The sequence below is a fragment of the Malurus melanocephalus genome, unplaced genomic scaffold (genome assembly GCF_030028575.1).
Source record: "Malurus melanocephalus ecotype Western Australia unplaced genomic scaffold, MMel_1.1 scaffold_52, whole genome shotgun sequence".
Lineage (NCBI taxonomy): Eukaryota > Metazoa > Chordata > Aves > Passeriformes > Maluridae > Malurus > Malurus melanocephalus.
The window spans coordinates 756073-766582 of NW_026623284.1; the positions used below are offsets into that span (position 1 = coordinate 756073).

At 40.7% G+C, this 10510-nt stretch overlaps 1 protein-coding gene across 12 annotated transcripts in view; it reads left to right on the plus strand.

Moving 5' to 3' along the window:
- The window catches only part of KMT2C (lysine methyltransferase 2C), a 189509-nt gene that overhangs the window by 860 nt on the left and 178139 nt on the right, over nucleotides 1-10510 (plus strand). The gene's annotated exons all lie outside the window — the stretch shown is intronic.

Consider the following 10510-nt stretch of genomic DNA (forward strand, 5'->3'; position numbering starts at 1 on the left):
ACCCCCCGCGCACACGCAGAGTTGAGGCAGGAGTTTCTGGGCGGCGCGGGGGGAGCTGTCAGCGGCCGCCGCACGGAGGGACGCGCCGGCGGGACGGTGCCGAAGCACAACAAACACACGGAGGGAGGGGGCGGAGGATGGCGGGGGGAGCCCGTTCCCAGGCGCTGGCAGCTCTCCCTTCGCCGCGGGGCCTCTCCCCGCCGGGAGCGCGGGCGCTCGGCCGCCCCGGCTCGCCCCCCACCCCGCTCCCGAGGGGCCGCCCCGCTCCCCGCGGCCCCGGGCGGGGACCCCGCTGAGGGAGCGGGGGTGGCCGCGCTGCCGCTGAGGGGACCTGGGGAGTGGGGCCGGGCTGCTCTCGGCGAGAGGGCCCGGCCGGCGCTGCCCGGGAAGCGCCGCTGCCGCGCTGGCTGCGCTCCCCGCGGGTTATTTTTGAGTAGGATGGAGCTTGCCATGGCATAGCTGATGGCAGCGGTAATAGGGCAAAGCTGGGCGGCACGTTTGGAGAATGAGCGTCAGGATGTGACCGAAACAGCTCCTGCGCTGTGGGCTCTGTCCGAGCCTCGGGGTTCAGAGGTTGTTCCCTTTGTTTTGGGGGACGCGYTCAGTTTGATGCTGCCGCGTTTGTCCTGGAGAGGTCCTGGCGCTTCCCTAAACGCCCATCCCAAACCTCGCTGCCACTTTCGGTACCGGAGTCATTATGGTTGGAAAAGACCTTTAAGGTCAAGCCCGACCATAAGGTCACAGTGGAAGTCCGCAACACGACAAGGGATTCTACTGGGCTGGACCTAAACGCAGGCAAAGAATATGCATCTTCTGTGTGCGTTTGCTTTTACAGARCTACACGTATCCCAGGATAGAATTATCATTAGTTTGGGATACATGATTTTTTTTTKTTRTTGTTGTCATTGGTGAAAGTTTACCTGCAAAGATTTTCGTGTCACCTCTGGCTTTGGGGAAGGTGTGTTGTTTGCAACTCYCATTTTTCATTATCTTAACATACCTGCTTGATAGAAATTTTAATATAGGGGTTGTTGAAAGTAGTTGGCAAACATGTAGTTGTGGTCAAATTCTTGGATTCATCTCCTTTACTCTTAGTTTTACATACTTCGGTTTAATCTCCACTTACTAGAATCGAAAACTTACATAGGAAACCTTTGAAGGCTATTTTTTTAAAGGATTTAAAAAAAAAACAAAACCAACCAAACTGTAAATGCAACTGAAATGTACCAGTCTACACAAAAAATGTAAAGAGTGTTATATGTGAAAATTGACATGTCTTGTTAGGCCAGTTTGAGGTTGTATATACATTCTTGAGGAAAAGTGGGTGTTGAAGAGGTAATTCCTTGTATTCATTTAGGTTTTTGGTGTCATGGGAATATTGTTGGCGAGGTTTAGGAAGAAATAAAATATTCCTGTAAAAATACGTGCTTATGCTGACAAACACCTAAGTGTTTGTTTAAAAGTGGGAAATTAAATTASCTGAGACAAAAATTAAAATGAATCAATACTCTTTTTCTTCCCACACTGATTGTTCCTGGCTGGTGTGTTGCTCAGTGTCCTACTGCATCTTTGTGGAAACCCTGTACTTTTGGTAAAGGCATCATTACATAAGTCATAAATGTTTTTGAAACCAAAATTTTATAAAAAATGGATATTTTTCTAACTTGTGCAACRTAGGTATGGACTGGTGGTTTGTAGTTGCATCCATTTTGTGAAGAAAATGGTTTTGTTTTGTAAGTTTCCCTATTTCMAAGATACTGATTACAACTAGCCTAGCAAATACAGAAATGAGACAAGTAAGACTATACTCTGTTTTTTCCTCAAGGGTGCTTGGTCTTGTCTTCCTTTTCACTTCTATGCTTTCCAGTTGGATTAATGTGCCTCATGCAAACCAGATAAAAGAGCATATGTCAGACCATTTTCTGTACTGTAATCACAYGTCTAAATCACTATTAGCCAGTCAAATTGTTCTACCGCTTTATCCCATTATAGGAAATGTTTCACTGAATGTTCAGTCTAAGTGCAGCCTAAGTAATGATAAAACCAAGAGCCCTGCATTAAACTGGCAAAGCCAGAATAGAATAATTCCTCAGCTATGGATGCCTCCATTAAGCAGCAGTGCCATATTGAAGAGTGATGTAGGTTGGTACTTTACCTTCTTTGCAGGCCGTGTTTTTAAGCAAATTTGATGAGTTTAAGCAGACAGATGGAAAACTGCCTTGGATCTGCTCCTGTGAGATGCCAGGGATTCTCAACTCTTCCCAGAAGTAGTCTATGTTAAGGGAGCAGAGGGTTCTATAGTAGGACAGTGCTTTGCCACATCTCATTCTGCATTTTATCTGGGTATCAGTAAAAATTCCAGTGGTGCTGGGGACAGAGATGGGGACAGGGAACCGTGGAGGTTTCCTGTTGGTGAAGATCTGGGAGTCAGTGTCATCAGTACCTGGAGAAACGTACAGATGGTAGAATGTGATGCTGGAACAGCCTTTTATCATTGTTTGAAGGATGTAGGTTCATGGTAGGACTGTCAGGAAAGTTAATCTTAGGTGAACAGTTCATTTTTATTATTTATATTGTAAYTGTGCCTAGAGGCCAGGACACCATTACACTACATGCAGTACAAATGCATAAGCAAAGATTGCTCCTGCACAAACAATTTCTTAATTTAAATGTAAAGATAAGAGCACATGCAAATGTAAGAAATGTATTGGGAAAGCACAAGGGAGCTGTGAGAATGCTGTGAGCAAAAGAACCTGCAGAAGTTCAAGAACCGTGGCTATCTCAGCTTTGGGGAGTGATTCATTGCCATCCRCCTTGGAGGATGTATTTAAAGGAGGGGGTTAGGGTTGGGACCCCGAGGATTTTCACAGATAGTTGTTTTTCTGCCTGAACTGTCAGGCCAACACTCMTATTTTCTTCCTTGCATTTTGGCAAGGGGATATCTGTACAGAGCAGCAATTCAAATTTAAGAGGTAGGGCAAGAACTGGCCATGCAGAGCCTTGAAATAGAGAGCAAGTTCATGAATACAGTGTGTCAGGAAGAATACAGAGAACTGTATACAAAGCAGTGAATGAGGAAAATATTTTTGTACTATCATCCTTCTACCTTAAAYGGTAGAGAGATTGAATTTATGAAAGTCAGGAAAGGATAATAAAGTTGCATTACTGAAGCTAGTACATGATGGAGAAGAAAGAAGCTTTCAGATGCGTGGTTAAAAGAACTCTTGCAGATATTGTAGAGGAAAAAGTAGAAATAATTAGGTGTCCTCTCACTGAATGGCCTGAAATCTTGGGAACTTAACTCTTGCTTGGATTATACTTCAAGTACCAGGGTAGGGAGCTGAAGGATAGAAATGTGGTCAAAAAGAAAGAAGTTATAGAGGAAGAGTTTTGTTTTAACTGTATTGTCACTGTATGAACAGCTGGTTATTTGTGAAAATGTACCAGAATAGTATTGTACAGGTGCAGTAAACATTTTTGTAATCAGTTTTAAGTAGTAACACTTTCTTAATCTCTGCAGATTATAAGAAGCACAGACAGATGCAGGTTCTTAGCAAAATTTAGAAGCAGAAGTTTCATTGATTGTGACCTTTCGTAGATCAGTGTCTGAGGTCACTTGAAACTTTATTTTTCAGCATCCATAAATTCTTGATGTGTGTTGCAAATTATTTTTGCAAATGTGTGTGGTTTAAAGCAGCATATGTTAATGATTTCAGAATTGTGGAAAATGTTTTGTGTGTTTATTATTAATTACCTGTGTTTTAATTTCCTTAGTAATTTTTCATTACTTGGGCCAATGCAAGCGCCAGTAGGTTTTCAAAGGCCATTGATTTTACACATGCAGATAGTTTTGAGCACCCTTAAGCATAGTGGTTTTGCCAGGAAATGATTATTTGTGAAATTTTACCATCATCACTTTGGTTGCATTTGCATTAGGGCAGGCCAATATTTAAAGATACCTACGCTCATTTCAAAAGAACCTTAACGAGTTGGATGGAACTTTATAGCTCAGCTGTGTTTCTTTAGTTCCTCACACACCTTCTGTGTGATACTGGTGTCTTTACTTGCCTGCCCTTTTCTCAATTCAAAATGTAACATTTGCAAATGTAAGATATGTATTRTGTTGTAGAGCAAAAATGTTCCTAAATCCAAGATTGCAGTTCATGAAGGTCATCACTACCTGGCAAGACCAAGGTCTTTTGATGGACAAGTTTTGTACAATTTTTGCCCAGAGAAGGGTTAAGGTATTAAAGCAAACACTGGCCTGTACAAGCCAYGTGTATCAAACTGTTTGGCCAAAAGCCAGAAAACACATAGTAGAACACAGAGTGAGGAGATGAGGTGTGAGGATTGAAGCTGGCTCTTTGCAGAACAGGGCTGAGCTTTGTGCCATTTTCTTCAGCACCCCGTGTTCTGTGACTTCCTGCACTGTGTTTGAATTACCAAGCAATTCCCCAACTGCTTCATGTACTTTTTGCATAGGAGCCTGGCATGAACTGCTCACAGTGCTTAGGAGGTGAATGAAATCTTCAGATTTYCAGTTCTTGAAGAGAACTTCTATGATACATGGAGTTATTAAAAATGTTTTGCCACAAAGTTGTTAAAATGTAGATTCATGTGGTGTCCTAACTAGTGTCTTAGGGCGAGTGAAGTTAGGTTTAATGCTGGAAATAGATGGAGAGTTTCCGCAATTTGAAACAGACTGCACTTGCTGTGAAGGGCTCTGAGACTTTTTTTGACRTTCAGTTGTTAGTTTCTTTTTTGTTTGTATTTAATGATCCATTGACTTTCTGCAGCACTTGTGAGAGCACCTCCGAGAGCTGTGGGACAGTGTTGTGACAGACCAAGTTGATGGCAGTCTGTGAAACCTCAACAGATTCTAACAAGGTGTGTCTTACCCAGTCTCTTGGTTGCTGCTCTGAGCCATCTACAYACCAGACATCTCTTCATCCTGTGTGCAGTGACACAAAGGAGACTTTTCCCAGCTTAAAACAATAAAACAGTTCCATTTTCTTGGCTTTGCTTGTGGATTTTTTTTCCTTGTTAGCATGTTCAACTCCTACTGACTTCTTATCATTGTTCTTTTATAAGATAAGTAATTGGAAATGGACATTTCTATTCTTTGTCATCATTTCAGTTGAGAGATGGTTTTCCAAGGCAGTTGCCTTGCTGAGAATAGGTGAACTATGCCTTTCTCAGGCTGGAGTTGTTCTTTAACCCTTTGCACCACAGCAGTATTGGAGGGGCAGCAGGATTATGTATTATTAGGAAAAATGGAATTTCCTTATCTACCACTAATGATCACTCCCTTATATTACTATACACTAATGCTGTRAAATTAGCTTTTTGAAAAATGCTGTCATAGGTACACTAAAATGTTACTAATTGCTAAAAATTAAGTGACTGACAATTTCAGGAAATACCGAAAGCTCTTCTTTCTGTGTTTAATAGGTGTGGTCACCAGGTCATATATATGGTTCATATAGTTTGGATAAATACCAAGAAACAAGATTTTACTACAGCAAGTACKTTTTTTGCTAGTAACTTGTATTGAATTCTGCATTTTTTGCTTTGGTTTTTCACTGGAAAGATGGCACTGGACGTTGCTGTTCATGCCATTCTTCTGTTARTCAAAATAAGTTTGGGCACTTATTTCAAGAACTGCATTGAGTAAGTTCTTCTAACACCATTGGTGCTTTTGAAAGCAAGTAAGATGAAGTAGGAAACCCCTTAAAACCTGAAATATTTAGTGCTTAAAGAAACATAGGCTGGGAGTGTACRGAGTGCATCAGGTGGTTATTTTCCCCAAACATCATAAATCTTCAGCTGGTTCTGGCAGCGAAAAGGAGCAGCAGCGCTGCCCTCCCTCTGCTACCAGCTGTTTGTTCTCTCCCCTGTGCTGACCCAGGCGCTTGTGGTGAGCTGCACTGGGAAATTGAGCTGGGTTAGAACTAACCTGGCAAAGAAATGTGTTTGTGATAGCACAAGGGAGGAGGCCAGAGCAAGGGCCAGGCTGCGGGGAGGGAGGCAGAGCTGYGGCTCCTGGCAGCCCTGCCAGCCTGYAGCGCTGTCTGCGGAGGTACAGCCTTGGAGGTCTGAAATTTGAGGGTCTTTGGTTTTCAGGCTGAATCCTTTGATCTTTCCAATACAGGAGTAATTTCAGGARGTTGAGATTTTTACAGCCTGTAGTCACATAATGCTGATTCATTGGTTGTTAGAAAAAAAAAAAATGTTGGGAGTGTTCTTCATGGCATATAAAGGAGTTGCTCTCATCTTTCTTGCCCCAGACATTGGCATTGATTAAAGAAGGAATTTCAGTTCCCACTTTGATTCTGAGAATCATTCTTAAATTGAGTATGTAAAATACGCTAAAATAACAGTATAAGTGTTTTATGTTAATTATAGTTTCTGATATTCTGGAAGCTCCTTCCTAACAATAGTATATCAATAYATAGGCAATATTATAAACTCACATGAGATCTTGCTTCTTTCAGAATATTTTTCACTTTCACATTCTTTCGGGAAGTATTTTCTTAAATCACACATGCACCCAATCCTATTGCCATTCCAATAYGAATTTATAATTACTGATTTTTTCAATGCTGTATTTATCAACATTCTAATTGCTTTTCTTGAAGAAAATGCTGGAAGCACTATCAAACCTAGGATGTTTCCACCCAGACTTTTGGCATTGGGTAGGAGGAGGAAAAAAACCAGGCCTTTTTCTCTTCTACTATGTTATTACTGAAAAGAAAGTCTTGCCAAAACAAGTTTAATTAGGCTATCAGGAAAAAAAAAAATCAGCTTTAGGAAAATGTACTAGTTTTTTAGTTTGCTTATTATATATTTATATTCCTTGGAGCATGTGCAGTTGACTCACTCATGGCACAGTAAGATAAAGGGGGTTTTTGGTAGTAAAGATGTGGTCCAAAAGTGCAGTCTCTGGCACTAAACATTTACTGATATCTGAGGTGGCCAATTAAAAGTCATGTGTGGCAGCTTCAGCTAATCCAGAATGACTTCTGGAACATCCTTGTGTTCTTGGAATCTTTATGGACACCAATAATGGTGTCTTACCCTCCTGTCTTYGTGTGGCAGTGAAGACTGTCTGCAGTGTTCTTAGGCAGTAAATGTTTTCTCAGTAGAACAGCTTGGGATGACTCCATATTGTTATTAATAAAGAGAGAAGTAATTCTGTTTTAAAATTTGGGAGATTTATTAGTAAGCCATTTCATAAACCCAGAATGTTAATTACTTAGGGTTCTTTTCCCTGAAGTGTGGAGTTCAGAAGTACAATGAAATTCTTTTAAAKAAAAGGAATATTTAGTTTTCCTGTATCACTGGAGATAAATGGAACTGTATGGGCAAAAAAGACTAGAGGGTGATCTTGCTCATCCTTCTGAGTGTTGTGTATGTGTACCATTTCTGACAAATGGTTCTCTGACTTGTTTTTGAAATATGTAGTGAATACAATTCCACTGTATCTCTAGGCAGTTGGTTTCAGTAACTAATTTTKTACAGTATAAAATAAATATTCTTTTCTGCTGATTAACCCAGTTTGGTCTTGTATTACTCACAGCTAAGACTCCACAGCTGAAATGGAGAAAAATTATTATATGAAACTTTTATTTATTAGGTGACTACCTCCTTGTTCTGCTCTGAACAAGCTTAACCTCTATGGCAACATCATATTGATTTAAATTATTTATCCTTTAAAAGATTGCTAATCTTTATTAAGTTTCACTTGGTTAATGAGTCACTTTTCAATTTAGCAGAATGAGTTTTKTTAAGATCTTGTCTTCAAAAATGTTTGTAGCCCCAGCCTCAGCTTGTGTCCTGCATAACTCTCCTGTGTGTGTGAATGTCCTCACACAGGTCCTGGAGGAAGGGACTTTCTTTCGATGCTCTCCCACATTGATTGAAAAGAATTTGCAAATAAAACCCCTCTGAATGCTCTAACTCATTGTTGCCAGCCTCTCTTATGGCATATTCACCAGGACTGTATTAGGGAAGATGATTGCTCAAAGTTTAGAGATTACTTCTCTTTGTTTCTTAAGCATTGTGTGAAATTCTTCCAGTCCTGTTGACTTGAATTTTTCTAATTATTTAGTCTAGTAACAGAATCAGTTTTTAGTATTAGCTACAATAAATCTGTTTTATGAAGGCTAAAATACAGAAAATGGCATTTGAGTCTGTTTTGTTACCCGTTTGTTCTTTCTAAACACTGTTTGTACAGACTTTGGTGTTTTTCTTCTTACTTCTGAAATATTTCTGAAACTTTGTTTGCCTTTTATACTGCACAGTGGTAATACTGCATGCTGTGCTTTTATCTTTTCTGATTTTTATCCCTGACAGTTTATGCTGTTCCTTTATATTCATTAAAATGCCCTTGTTTCCATTCCTAATATGATTCTTTCTAGTTTCAGACCCTTATTACTGGCTGCTTTTGATGTAGCCCGTATTGTTCACATACATTTCCTATCTCTCCCCTGCTTTGCACTACTTTGCCATTGTGCGTATTCCAGCACAATAACTGCCAGTCCTTTAAATTGCAGTCTCGAGAGATTTTAGCAACAAGTTCAAAGAGTTTGTTGAAATTTACTTTTCTTTAACATTAACATTTCAGTTAATGGAAGATAAAAATTTGCTCTCCTCTCTCTACTGCTCTCGCTTTCCCCCTTCCTTGGCACAGCGAGTGCTTCTCGTTACCACTTCCAGCCAAATCACTGTACACATTGAGATGTTTAAAATGGAGCCTGCCCTAATAGAGTGAAGTGTGAAGTAACTGCTCTTCTGGCACCCTCAACTTTGTGAAACAGTTGTCCTCAGCGTTTTCACAAACATGTTGGGCTGTTTGTTCTGGTATTTTGCTTTTCTATTAGACGTATGGATGATGAAGGCCTCATCTTACCCTCAAAGATACGTGCTCTGAAAGCTTCTGTTAGCTGATTCCAAGGACTTAGCAGTTTCCTCAGATTTTTTTCTCCCAGCCTTCCCAGTTCCTTATTCCCTGGCTTCCATTCTCTGTTGCTTATGTGTTTGTTTCTACTCCAGCTTTTTTCCTTCTCTGTTTTTTTCCCTTTTCTTGTAATAAAAGTGAGCATTTTTTTCTTACTGTGGCCCACTGTACTGAATGAGACTAGAACTTAGAAATGGGCCAGATGCTTTTCATTGTAAGGAAAAGCTTAAAAAAGGGAATTTTGAAATAAAAATAACTGATCATTTCAGTTTCCTTAAATTTTACCATTTCTAAACGGGGCTAACTTATGGCCGTGCTTGTGTTTTATATGGATTGGTGGCATGGCTGTAGCCAGCAAGTGTTCTGGCATGTGAAGCACTCAGCTTCTTGTCTGTGGCTGTGACAAACCCAGCAGGGAATGTTTGGAGCTGCTGGCCACCGTTGTCCCCAGTGTTGTCCCCACTGTCACATGGTTCCAGTGGTTGCTTGTGCATTTCTGAAYGCTCCGCCAAACAGTTCTCAAGGCTGGCCCAAGGTTCCTTGTGGTCCACACGCTGTTCCCAGCGTAGTTTACRTGTGGCTGCTCCGTGTGGGAGTTTGGGAATGAGATAAGTGTGGATGAAGGCTGTCCAGTGCTCCTCAGCCTCAAGGCCAACATCACCAACTATGCTGAATGTACTGATGTGACTATAACTGGTGGTTTTGATTTGTTTTTGGTTTTCTTTTAAGGAGGAATTCAATCAAACTGATAGAATTTTCATCAGTTTCCCTTTCAGCCTCCTGGGCAAACAGTGTGCCACAGTTAATGTTCTCTAACCCATAGGGATGTAAGTTTAGGAGGAGCAGCTCACAGCAAAATTGCTCAAGAGGGAGCAGAGGAGATGGGATGTACAAGCCACGAGGCTCTGGGAAATGCTGGCTTTCAGTGCTACTTCACGTTTCTGACACACAATGTTTCCTGGTTCATGTTTTGAGTAATTAACCTTTCATCAGGCATCCTGGTAGAGATTTATACAAAGGAAAGTGCAAAACACTTCCAGCATGAATTCTAATTTATATTTCTGCCTGTGTCTTCCAGAAACCCTTTAGGAGAGAACTGGGCCCAGAAATGGGAGGGTAACTCAAGAAATAAATGATCTATAAGCAAAATTATTTTAAAAAAGAGTCTCTGAGCTCTTCATGTAGCAGTAAGGGCTGGCTCGTGTCAGGCTATGCTGTTGTTTCTTTAATGGAATGGGAGAGTATTCTTTGTCATACAGYGTGCTGTGAGCAGCTTGGAAATACATTCATTTCAAATGTATTACTTGGTAAAGAATAAATATAAAAGCTTGGTAAACTCACATTTCGTGTRCTCTCTATGTGGTCTTCTCAGACAAGGATCTATTGGTAGAGCAGAACAGAGAAAGTACTGTTGGTTGTGAGCCCACTTTATGGACAAGCAGAAAATCTTGATCTCAAGGCTCATTAACCAGATGCTGTCAGTGAGGGTTTTAAATTTCTGATAATGTAAATAAATACTTGTTTAAGAATATTTTCAGGGTTTTTTTTTTT